This window comes from Orycteropus afer, unplaced genomic scaffold (assembly GCF_000298275.1).
Source record: "Orycteropus afer afer isolate SDZICR_OR568_19922 unplaced genomic scaffold, OryAfe1.0 scaffold00013, whole genome shotgun sequence".
NCBI lineage: Eukaryota > Metazoa > Chordata > Mammalia > Tubulidentata > Orycteropodidae > Orycteropus > Orycteropus afer.
Genome location: NW_006921600.1, coordinates 9,074,052 through 9,087,129, shown reverse-complemented (window position 1 = coordinate 9,087,129; position 13,078 = coordinate 9,074,052).

Below are 13,078 nucleotides of genomic sequence, written 5' to 3'. Positions count from 1 at the left end.
AAGATAATTCTTTTGAATTCCTTATCATAGAGTTCCAATGCTGCTTCTTCCTCAGGGATGTGTTCTGGGTCTGTATCCTGCTCCTTGTTTCTACCACTTTGTCCTACTTCTTTGTGTGGATTGTGATGGTCTGTTGTCTCCGAGGCATCATGGTGTTGTTGTATTTAGATCTCTGTTAATTGTTTGTGAAGAGCAGCCAAGGGTGATTCAGGCTCTTCTTGGTGGTTTTTTTTATCATTAGCTCGTTGGTGGAGAAGGAGGTATTGTCTCTCGCTCAGTAAGTGAAGTTGTAGGAGGTGTAGGTGTCATTGTATCTTATAGGGACTGTTGTCTCCTTTTCTGTCTTGCAGGTCCAGAGGGTTCTTGGGGTTGCTGAAAAGCAGAACATGTTCTTAAGCCCCAGGAATCTGCGAGAGTGCTGTCTCTTTAAATATCCAAAATAGTCAAGCCGCTTTTTAACATTCAAAATTGCGGCACCCTCTGGACCAGCAAAAGTCCACATCTCAGCCCACCTTTCTCTTCACCTTCTCCATTTATTCCAGAGAAGTCCTCTGTGTAGTCCCTAGCTAGCAAGGCTGGGTTTTAGGTTAATTCTTAAGTCCTACCACACTCAGGAATCTCCAAGCTGTCTGTGCCATCAGGAGCACTCAGGATTGCTGCCATACTGCAGCTCCATATGTGTCCTTTTTTGATATTTTCATGCAAATTCTTCCACTAGTTGGGGCTTAGTCCACTTCTATATCCTTCCCTTCAAGGCTCAGGGGTCCAGGATTATCTTCTGTGCCTGTGTTTATTGGTTTCTCTTTTCTTTGTTGAAGAGGGTCTGTGTAGTCTTTCTGCCTAGTCCGCCATCTTGCCAGCTTCCTAATCAAGAATTTCAATTCTTAAATTACATATTTTCTTTACATTAGCCACATGATTTTCATTCTCCTGTTCTGTAAATTATTTAGCATGTATTCCTCAAATCCAGCACTGTGCCAAGAGTAGAAGGCACAAATTTTGTCCCTGTGAAGTCAAACATATATTGAATAAAACAATTTTCAGAGAGTTGTTAAGGTGGAGGATTTTTTTTAAGTATTCTGGAGATATTTGACATCCTGTCCCTGTCAGCAAGGTGGTCACATAGACAGAGGCAGAGTGACTACTGGGCAGAGGATTATCTTGAAGGAGGACAAATCCAGTGTCAATATAGATACTTCAAAACCAAGTTACTAATTCAGAGGCTGGACAGACTATGAAAGCCAAGAAGGACAGCATATCTGAATAAGAGAATTGGATATGTTAGGGGTTTTATTTATTTATTTATTTATAAACCAGTTGCCAGTGGAGCTCTGGTGGCACAGTGGTTAGGGCATTTGGCTGCTAACCAAAAGATCTGTGGTTTGAACCCACCAGCTGCTTATGGGGGAAAGATGAGGCAGTCTGTTTCTATAATTATTACAGCCTTGAAAACCCTATGGGGCAGTTCTTTTTTGTCCTATAGGGTTGCTATGAGTCAAAATAAACTTGAAAGCAGTGAGTTTTTTTTTTTTTTTTTTTGGGTAAACCAGTTGTCATTGAGTTGACTGTGACTTATGGTGAACTCATGTGTGTAAGAGTAGAATTGTGTAGAAGTTTTTCAATGGCTGATTTTTGGAAGTAGTTTGCCACAACTTTCTTCCAAGGCACCTCTGAGTAGACTTGAATCTTCATACTTCCAGGTAATAGGTAAATGCTTTAACCACTGGAACCACCCAAGGACTCCAATTATTCTGCTCTTAATTAGGAAACACTCCTAGAATGTTGCAAAGAATAAGGAAAGTAAAAAACTGACTGCATTGAGCTCAGACTAGGGTTGGAGGAATGAGACTCTTAGGGATGCAGATTTTAAGGAGGTGCTTGCCTGACCCTGAGCATGAGTTCCTCCCTAAAGTCTGTGCCCCAAGCACCTCACTCCCCGTGCCTTGGTCCTAGCTCTGTGCATTGGTTTTCACTTTGCTTAGTCTCTACATTGTTCTAGGAATATGTTTCCTAATTAACAACAAGTAATTGGATCCTTCACTCAGAGCTGATCCAGGGCTTCTCGGCATTCAGCAGGTCTTGGTGAAACAGACCAGTGAACCAATAGATAAAGCATTTAGGAGTTAGACTGCCTCAGTTACCAAGTGTTAGTTCCAAATTGCTACTGACTCCCTGAGTACTTAGTCATGAACTCTCTGGGATCCTCAGTTTCCCCTTCCCATCTGTGTTAGACTGGGTTCTCTAGAGAAACAAAACCAGTAAAGCTTATATATATAGAGAAAGAGAAATTTATCTTAGGAAAATGGCTCACACACATATAGAAGCTGGCAAGTCCAAAGTTCTTGGATCAAATGTCAAGCTGGAAGTTTTTCCAACTCATGCAGCTGCAGGGGCTGAGGAGTTCAAGGTTGGCAGGCAGTATACTGGTTGTTGACTTCAACGAATGATGAATCTAAGACCTCCAGGCCGAATGGTGGATTGTTCGCTCATGGACAGTTGTAGGTAGCATAATTGAATCCTGATCCACAGAAGAGTGTCTCTTTTCCCAAGATGTCCATAAATATACTGGAAGCAGGCTACCCCTAGGGAAACTCCCTTTCAATGGTTTGGCAGCAAAAACATATACATTTGATCCCATTATTGGGACAACCCACATCAAAATTTGCTTAAACCACACAGAATTGTGGTTCAGTCAAGTTGACACACAGCTCCAACTATCACAGTCCACCCCTTGTCCATTGGGCAATTGTACACATCTTCTTAACAATATATATTGTCCAAATAAGGACAATTATAAAGTCATATTTGCACCTAACATGATATGCTAACACACGTACAAACAAAACACATTAACCTTATTTATATTTCACAGTTCATAACAGAAGGAAACCAAAATATTTGATGCACATATACAATGAAGAAATATAATAATCACAGTCCTCATTTCTGCAACTGGTCATGTGGTCATAACTTATATTCATAACTATCTTCTTCCACCACCCATTCTGTATTTCCCTTACCCTCAGCAACCACCTCAGCAGGTCATGGTTCTTTGCCTGTTGGGTGACCCCAACACTCATTCCTGAAGGGTCTGGGCCATTAGTAGTCATATTAAAATTGGATTGCTGAAATTTTCCAATGACTTTAATCACAGGGCATGGTAGTACTAAGAGACATCCTAAAGAATCTCCTGTCTTCCAGACATATTCTTCTTTACCTCCATTATTTAATATCAATCCAATTTCCCCTTGGTAATCAGGATATATCACACCAGATAGTACAGTAATGCCCTTCTTTGTCTGTTGATCCAGAGACATGAGAAAGCCAAAATGGCCAGGTGGCATTCTTAATTTCTAATTCAATGCAATCAGTATTGTGTCTCCAGGTGGGAGTGTTCCTCATTTTGAAACTAAGATCTCCAGACCCTCAGAGCATAGGGTAGTAGGGACAGGAAGCAAAAATTTTTTGAGTGGGTTACTAGGGGTAATAGTGAGTGGTACCACTCCCATTTCCAGCCCTTGGTTCCTGGACCCATGAATCCTGACTATTGGAGAAACAAAACCATATACTGGATGCTGGTTTAGAGCATATACATCCTCCTGGAGAACATTGTCCCAACCATTCAAGGTATTGCCACCTAGCTGGTGCCATAATTGTGTTTTCAGTAGGCCATTCCATCATTCTATCAAGCCAGCTGCTTCAGGATGATGGGGAACATAGTAAGACCAGCGAATTCCATGAGCATAGCCCCATTGCTGCACTTCATTTGCTTGATTTGAGGCAATGCTGTGTGAGATACCATGATGGTGGATAAGGCCTTCTGTAAGTCCATGGATGGTAGTTTTGGCAGAAGCATTGCATGCAGGGAAAGTGAATCCATATCCAGAATAAATATCTATTCTAGTAAGAACAAAATGCTGTCCTTTCCATGATGGAATTGATCCAATGTAATCAACCTGCCACCAAGTTGCTGGCTGATCACCCAGAGGAATGGTTTCATATTACAGACTAAGTATTGGTCTGAGCTGCTGACAGATTGGGCACTCAGCAGTGGCAGTAGCCAAATCAGCCTTCGTAAGTGGGGAGCTCTAGTAGTGTAGTGCCTAAGGCACTTGACTGCTAACAAGAAGGCCGGTGGTTCAAAACCACCAGCCACTCCTCAGAAGGAAGTTTGGGCAATCTACTTCCATAGTGATACTGCCTTGGAAAGCCAAGGAGGGGTCACTATGAGTCTGGTCCAACTCGAGGGCACATAACAACAACAACAACAAGTGAGAGTCCATGTTGCTGAGCCCATGCATAACCTCCATCCCTGCCACCATGGCCACTTTGTTCATGAGCCCACTGAGCAATGACAGAAGTAGCTGGGGAAAAAGGATGGCTGGTTTCCACTGAATGTGTCATCCTATTCACCTGATTGTTAAAGTCCTCCTCTGCCAAGGTCACCTTTTGGTGGGCATTCACATAAGACACAAATATCTTTACTCCTTTCAGAGAGATCTATCCACATACTTCTTTCCCATACATCCTTGTCACCAATTTTCCTATCATGCTCCTTCCAAGTCCCAGACTATCCAACCAAGCCATTAGCCACAGCCCATGAATCCATATATAATCACAATCTGGCCATTTCTTATTCCATGCAGAGTGAACAGCCTTATGCATAGCTTGAAGTTCTGCCCATTGGGAGGATTTCCCTTCATCACAGTGTTGCTGCTGTCCATTTTTGAGTGGTGCCTGCATATCACGTGGAACTGTCTATAAACCAGGCATAAGTTTTCTCTTCCTCAGTCAACTGATCATAAGGAACTCCCCATGAGGCCATAGGTGCTGTCTGGGAGAGGGAAGGTAATGTGACTGGAGTGGAGACCGTAGGCATTTGGGCCACTTCCTCATGCAACTTACTTGTGCCTTCAGGCCCTGTTCAAGCCTGATCTCTGATATACCACTTCCATTTAATGATGGAGTGCTGCTGTGCATGTCCAGCTTTATGACTCTATGGGTCAGACAACACCCAGTTCATGATGGGGAGCTCAGGCCTCATGGTGACTTGGTGGCCCATGGTTAGGTGTTCAGTCTCCACTAAAGCCCAATAACAAGCTAAAAGCTGTTTCTCAAAAGGAGAGTAATTATCTGCAGAGGATGGCAGGGCTTTGCTCCAAAACCCCAAGAGTCTGCGTTGCAATTCACCAATAGGGACATGCCAAAGACTCCAAATAGCATCTCTATCTACTACAGACACTTCAAGCACCATTGGATCAGCTGGATCATATGGCCCAAGTGGCAGAGCAGCCTGCATGTCAGCCTGAACCTGTTGCAGAGCCTTCTGTTCTGAGCCCCACTCAAAACTAGCAGCTTTCTGAGTCATTTGATAAATAGGCTGAAGCAACACAGCCAAATGAGGGACATGTTGCCTCCAAAATCCAAAGAGGCCCAACAGATGTTGTGCCTCCTTTTTAGTTTTGGGGAAGCCAGATACAATAACTTATCCTTCACTTTAGTAGGAATATCTCGACATGCCCCACACCATTGGACCTCTAGAAATTTCACTGAGGTGGAAGGTGCCTGAATTTTTGTTGGGTAAATTTCCCACCCTCTAGCACACAGATGTCTCACCAATATGTCTGGAGTCATCAATACTTCTTCCTTACTAGTTCCAATCAGCATAATGTCATCAATATAATGGACCAATGTGATGTCTTGTGGAAGGGAAAGGTGATCAAGATCCCTACGGACTAAATTATGACATAGTGCTGGGGAGTTGATATACCCCTGAGGAAGCACTGTGAAAGTATACTGTTGGCCTTGCCAGCTGAAGGGAAACTGCTTCTGATGGTCTTTTGAAATTGGTATGAAGAAAAAAGCATTGGGCAGATCAATAGCTGCATACCACCTGATTAAGTTTACAATAATCTACTGTCATTCTCCAATATTCATGTTTTTTGCAGAGGCCAAATTGTTGAATTAAATGGGGATGTTGTGGGAATCACCACCCCTGCATCCTTCAAGTCCTTGATGGTGGCAGTAATCTCTGCAGCCCCTCCAGGGATACGGTATTGTTTTTGATTGACTATTCTTATCAGTAGAGGCAGTTCTAATGGCTTCCACTTGGCTTTTCCTACCATAATAGCCTGTACTCCACATGTCAGGGACCCAATGTGGTAATTCTGCCAATTGCTCAGTATATCTATTCCAATTATGCATTCTGGTACTGGGGAAATCACTACAGGATGGATTTGGGGACCCACTGGACCCACTGTGAGATGCACCTTAGCTAAGGCTCCATCAATCACTTGACCTCCATATGCCCCCACTCTGACTAGTGGGCCACAATGACGCTTTGGGTCTCCTGGAATTAGTGTCAGCTCAGAGCCAGTGTCCTGTAATCCCCTAAAAGTCTGATTATTTCCTTTTCCCCAGTGAATAATCACTCTTGTAAAAGGGCTTAGATCCCTTTGGGGAAGGCTGGGAGAAAAATTGACATTATAAATTTTTGGCAATGTAGTGGGGTCCTTCCTCAAAGGGACCCAGCCTCCCCTTCATTCAAGCAGTTGTGGGTCTGTAAACTCACTCAAATCTGGGAATTTATTGAGAGGCCATGATTCTGTATTCTGAAGATTCAATCTATGTTGATGTTCACAAGACCTAGAATTCCTCTGTCTATAAAGATCTGGTAGCATAGTGCCTAAGGCACTTGACTGCTAACTAGAAGGCTGGCAGTTCAAACCCACCAGCCACTCCTTGGAAGGAAGTTTGGGCATTCCTACTTCTGTAGTGATACTGCCTTGGAAACCCAAGGAGGGGTCGCTATGAGTCGGGGCTGACTCAATGGCAAATAACAACAACAACATACAGATCAAGTAAATATTTAGTAGGTTTTCCATGTATTTCACTACTAGAAACACCATGCGTAAGTAACCAATGTCATAATTCCATACAAGTCAGACTATCTTGATTACTGTTCCCACTCTGCTGTCCATTATAGTAACCTCGCCCACCATGCCTTTGCCGATTAATTGTTGCCACTTGGCCCCTACTACCACAGGGTCCAATCAGCCCATCATAGTTAAGTGTCTTATTTCAATTAGGACAGTTTCCACTGTCAAATCTGGCTTACATAAAATATCAATCACAGCATTGATTCAAGGATGCTGGAGCTTCCTTCAGAAATTTATTCCTCACCATACTGGTGAAAGGTGTGTCTTCTGGACTCTCCATTCCTGGCTCTAGGGGTCTAAACTGAGAAATTCGTTAGAACAGGCCAATTTCCCTAAACCTCTTGATACCTTCTTCTACATTATACCAAGGCAGGTCTGGTACTTCAACTTGACTTAAGGTAGGCCACTGCATAATCCATGCTTCAGTAAGCCAACCAAATAAACGATTAGATTCTTTCCTAACCTCTTGAGCTGACATTGAATAAAGAATCCATACTTAGTGGGCCTAAATCAATAAACTCAGATTGATCCAATGTTACATTCCTTGCACCATTATCCCACACTCTCAGTAGCCATTCCCATACATATTCTCCAGGTTTCTGTCTGTACATGTTAGCAAAATCAAGTAGGTCTTTTTGGGGGTAGTGTACCACCTCCTCAGTCACACTTTGTATTTTACCTTATGGGGCTCCATTGGACTTAACTTTAGTTATAGGTCTAGCAGCAACACTGGGTGGTTGGGGCAGTTCCTGAGAACATTCAGCAATGTCTTCCATGGCTTCTGCCTCAGGCAATGACCCAGCAGGAACAGTTGGGTTAATTCCATCAAACTGAGGTAGAAGAGACAATGGTTTTACTGTAATCTCTTTAGATGGGAGGGATTCAACAGAATTTACAGGCTCTGTATCCTGATCTTCTTGAATATCTGCCCATATGTCCCCATTCCAAGTTTCAGGATCACATTTTTTCACAATCAATGCTCTCACTTTAACTTCAGACACCATTCTGGGTTGGTAATTTAATTGGCATTGTAATTCAGCCACCCTTACAATAAGACTCTGGGTTTAGTTTTCAGCAGTATCAGCTCTGTTACTAGAAGGAATAAAGCTTTCTTTCAGAGCACAACTGGAAACATTGAGGTCTTTTATGCAGCACTTAAGCTGTGACTCAGCAGCCCTAAACTCATCTCACTCTTTCACCCTTGTGTCTAGCGTAAGTAGGACCAACCAACCAGCTTCCTTATACTCCTCATGCTGACAAAATTGCAGAAAAGTATCAAATATGCAATCACCCAGAGCCTCACTTCTCAAAAGTATGTGATCTATTGGTTGTGCTATTTTGCATATTAATGTTGCCACCTCATTCAACGGATTAGCAGGGCCCTCTTTACTAAAGGAGGCAAGGTCATCAGTGCCTTTATGATTAATCAAATTGGAGAACCAATTTAGGAAGCCCATCCTTATGATTGTGTCTCTCTAGACCTCACTCCCAGTACCAAATGTGTTAGACTGGGTTCTCTAGAGAAACAAAACCAGTAAAGCTTATATATATAAAGAGAAATTTATCTTAGGAAAATGGCTCACACACTTATAGTAGCTGGCAAGTCCAAAGTTCTTGGATCAAACATCAAGCTGGAGGCTTTTTCCGATTCACACAGCTGCAGGGCCTGAGGAGCTCAAGGTTGGCAGGCAGTATACTGGCTATTGACTCCAACGAATGATGAATCCAAGATCTCCAGGCTGAATGGTGGATTGTTCACTCATGGACAGTTGTAGGCGCACAATAGAATCCTGATCCACAGAAAAGTGTCTCTTTTCCCAGGATGTCCATAAATATACTGGAAGCAGGCTACACCTCTAGGGAAACTTCCTTTCAATGGATTGACTGTTCAAAACATACACATCTGATCCCATCATTGGAACAACCCACATCACAGTTGCTTAAACCACACAGAATTGTGGTCCAGTCAAGACGACACACAGCTCCAACTATCACATCATCTCAGTGCAGGTCTTAAATCACCCTACTGTACTTGCCTCAGCCCTACTAATGGAAAGGAGTACATAGTATGTGAATAGACTGATGTACAATGGATATCAGCCCAATTCTAAAAGTAAGTTAGGCTTTGTTTAAGAAGTCACCTTTCATTCACCGTGTTGTTTTAAAAAAAAAAAAATTACAGAAAGTGATAGTTTGTCCCAGGATTTCTGAAAGAAAAAGAAATACTCTTAGAAACAGTCTTATCAGCTCCAGGAGAGTATCCATGTGAGGAAGACTATCTTTGTCCTTCAGAACTGCAGATATTGTTACTACCCATCTTCTGTATTACCCAGAAATGGTGAAAGAAGGATTTAGGAAGCGACACTCTATAATAGCACACATCTGTGAATCACTAGCTAGTTTGAAGGGTACACAATCTCGTGTTGACAAACAGAACTTCTCTTTGTGCAGTCAGTCCACACAAAAATTGAACCAGCACTTAACTCACTTTATCAAGGTGTTGAGCAATTTACAGATGTTATCTGAGTTTTAATCCCAGCTCTGCTACTGGTTATATACGTGATTTTAGGAAAGTCACTTCCTATCTATAGGACCAATGGTTAAGCACTCAGCTGCTAACTGAAAGGTTGGTGGTACAATCTTACTCAGCAGCTCCATGGGATAAGGACCTAGCAATCTGCCTCCCTAAAGATCACAGCTGAGAAAACCCTATGGGTCAGTTCTACTCTGTCACATGGAGTTGCTATGAGTTGGAATCAAATTGGTGACACCCAGTAATAACAACAAAATGGATATGTTGGACAAAATGATCTCTGATGTCCCCACTAAACTTTAAAAATCTATAAATTGGGAAACAGAAAAATTAAGAAAAATCAGAACTCTCCTGGAAAAACTATTTTGGGACTCAGAATTCCAGTCCTTCAAAGATTTAGGACGGAGTGGGTTCTATAGGACTACAGGAGCAAAGGAGCTGTGGGACCTCTGAAACACTAGGCAGTAAAGTCACTGTCACACTGATTCCCCATTGCCAGTGGATAGCCCAGAGGTGTTATCTCAAGAGTGAAGAGGAATGGAACATTCTTTATCCCTTGACTAAGTTGTCCTATGCTCTTCCATTCTTTCTTTATAAACCGGTTATCATTGAGGAGACTCTGACTCATGTCAACCCCATGTGTGTCTGAGTAGAACTATGCTCCACAGGGTTTTCAATAGCTGGGTTTTTTTAGAAGTAGATCAGCAGGACTTCCTTTCAAGGTGCCTCTGGGTGGGCTCAAACTTCCAACTTTTCAGTTAGCAGCTGAATGTATTAACCATTCATACCACCTGGGGACTTCCCTTTTTCTAACTTGTCTTAATTGGCAAAGTCTTTCAGTTTACTTTGTGATATTTTCCTCATCCTTCTGATGAATCTGTTGACTTTCAGATTTTTGTGATTTCCCAAATTTCATGTAAGCAAAATGCATGGCATTTCCTTGGCCACGGCTAAGATATGAGGGTAGTGTGCTGTTGTTTTACACATTTACCATCACTGTTACACTGCTCATAAGCAGCTCTGTTCTATTAAAGGAGTTGGTGATTAATAAGGCAGATAATAACTTCATTATATTTAAAAAGACTAACATGAAGACAGCCTGTTGAGGGGGCCTCTGTTTTCTTAGCAGCTTCACAATTTCCTGCAGACTGTCTCCCATCAGCTCTTTTCTTTGCTGGATCTGTCCTCTGTTCCAAGCACCAGAAGAAGTGTACCCAGTCATTTGTTAAATCTGGAAAATAAATAAATAAGTGTCACTTCTGGTAGAACTAGAGGAAAAAAAAAATATGGCAAGATTTTCTTTTTCCATATTTCCAAACAGTGGGGCGGGGGGGGGGGAATGGAATGTTTGTCTTGCATTTTGTGTTGCTTTGGCTGCAATGAAGAGAGAGTTTCTTGAAGGCAAAAATCTGTCTTTTGTCTTATGATTGCCATCTTCAATCACAGAAAATCTGTTCTAGCTGGCGGTTTTGCATTATTACTTTTTTTCCCCCTCAAATCTGTCATTTGTACTAATTGTTGAGTTTCTTGACTCAAACATGGAATTGAAGACTGGGGCAAAAGAAACAGTCATAACTCATGAAACAGATCAGAATGATCTGCTTCTTCATCTGTTGCCTTCTCTTCCAGCAAGGAGTAGGGAGGTCCTGAGCTAACTAAGGTGATCAGGATAACACTTTGGGGTGAAGAATGCTCAGGCCTCATCTGTGTGGCTCAGGGCAGTTCACACACCACTGCAACCTCCAGCAGGCCCCTCTTCACTCCTTTTGCCTTTGTAAAAATCACTTTTTAAATAGCCATTGAAGCACAACTTATCATTATCATTTTGATGACTTTATACTGAGAAAAGGAGTCCCTGGGGGTGCAACCAGTTGACATGTTTGGCTACTAACTGAAAGGCTGGCAGTTTGAGTCCACCCAGAGGTTCCTCAGTAAAAAGAGTGGGCCATCTACTTCCAAAAAAATCAGGCATTGACAAACCTATGGGAAGAGCATAGTTCTCTGACACATATGAGGTTGCCATGAGTTGGAGTCAAGCCCTTAGCAACTAGGATATTTTTGTTTGTGTTTTTGTTTTTCAGTCTGGGAAAAGTACTCCCTGGGTGGTACAAATAATGAACACCCTCAACTAACCCAAAGGTTAGACGTTCAACCAGAGGTGACTCAGGAGAAAGGCTTGAAAATCTACTTCTGCAAAATCAGCCATTGAAAACTCTCTGGAGCACAGTTCTTCTCTGACATGCATGGGGTCACCATGAGTCTGAATCAGCTTGATGACAACTGGTTTTCATTCTGGGAAAATAATTTATTTTTCTTTTCTGGTTTATGGTGGTGGGAAGAGCCAGGGAGTGAAATTAAATTCCTTCTCCTGACCCATTTCCCTGGGATCCTTGAGCCTCCCTTCCCCTCCTCGTTCTCTCCAATGAAGCCCAAAGTGACAAGAGAGATGTCTATTTTGTGATATGGCATAGCAAGAGCTTTCTTTTATTCATCCCCATCTTGACATCATTAGGAACCATCCCTAAATCCCCACCATCTCCACTTCTACCCGCTGGCAAGATAATAGAATTTTGAATTGAATTTCTCATCATTTAAAATAAAACAACTGCAGTGTGTGTGTCTTGGATAAGATTCCTTTCCTTGGCAAGATGGCTTCAAATGTAATAGATTAGCTACTCAATAATATTTGTTAAGCAAGTGAATGAATGAGTATGGCAGGGAGTTCTATGGTCCTGAACACTGGGCTTATTTGTGAGAAACCTGGAAAAATATGTGGCCACCCAAGCAGGATGTGAGGATGAAGCAGAATGTCTTGACTGTGAAGCACCCTGGGTGAGGCAGTGCTTCACAAGATGGAAGGAAATTATGAACCAAGAACAAAGAAATGAGTGAAGATTGATGAATCCATATCTCTGGCCACCTGGCACTGAGATACACTCAAGGTTTTTCTAAGCAGGTGAGAAACATCACAGAATGTGTTGATTTTCTTTTTTTTCCATCAGAAAAGTTTGATTCCATCAAAACGAATGAAATTCAAGGTACTGGTCCATAATTATCTTTATTTGATGTGAATAAGTTTCTATAAAAATTCCTTATAGTTCATGGAAAGGTCTCAGATTGTCAAGGACTAAGGGGCCGACTCGATGGCAAATAACCACCACCACCACCAAGAAGATAGCCACAGGTGTAAGACCTTGGTTCTTCAAACTTAAGAGTCAGCGTCCTGAGGGCAGCTCTCCACAGTGTTGGAGCTTCTGGACCCATGCTACTCCCGTGTTTGATAGCATACTTACCTAGAGATGGGTTCAGGAGGGACTCTGAGCTGAGTATGGGGTGCTCTGGGTCAAGCAATTGCCTTAGTACACAGTATAATGTGATCAGGAATTGATTGAATGCCACACTGGCTCAAGAAGTAGCCAAAACCTGACAAGTTATAGTTTGAGAAAGGTGGCTGGTGTTAGGTATCTTGAGGGAAGCAAAGGAAGAAGGGAGGATAGAACAGAGGCTCTGGTATGTTGGGTCAGTGACAGCTTCTTTTAATACTTCATGTGTCTTCCTGAGGGTATAATTCTTGGGCAGAAATCTTTTTTTTTTTTTTTTTTTTTTA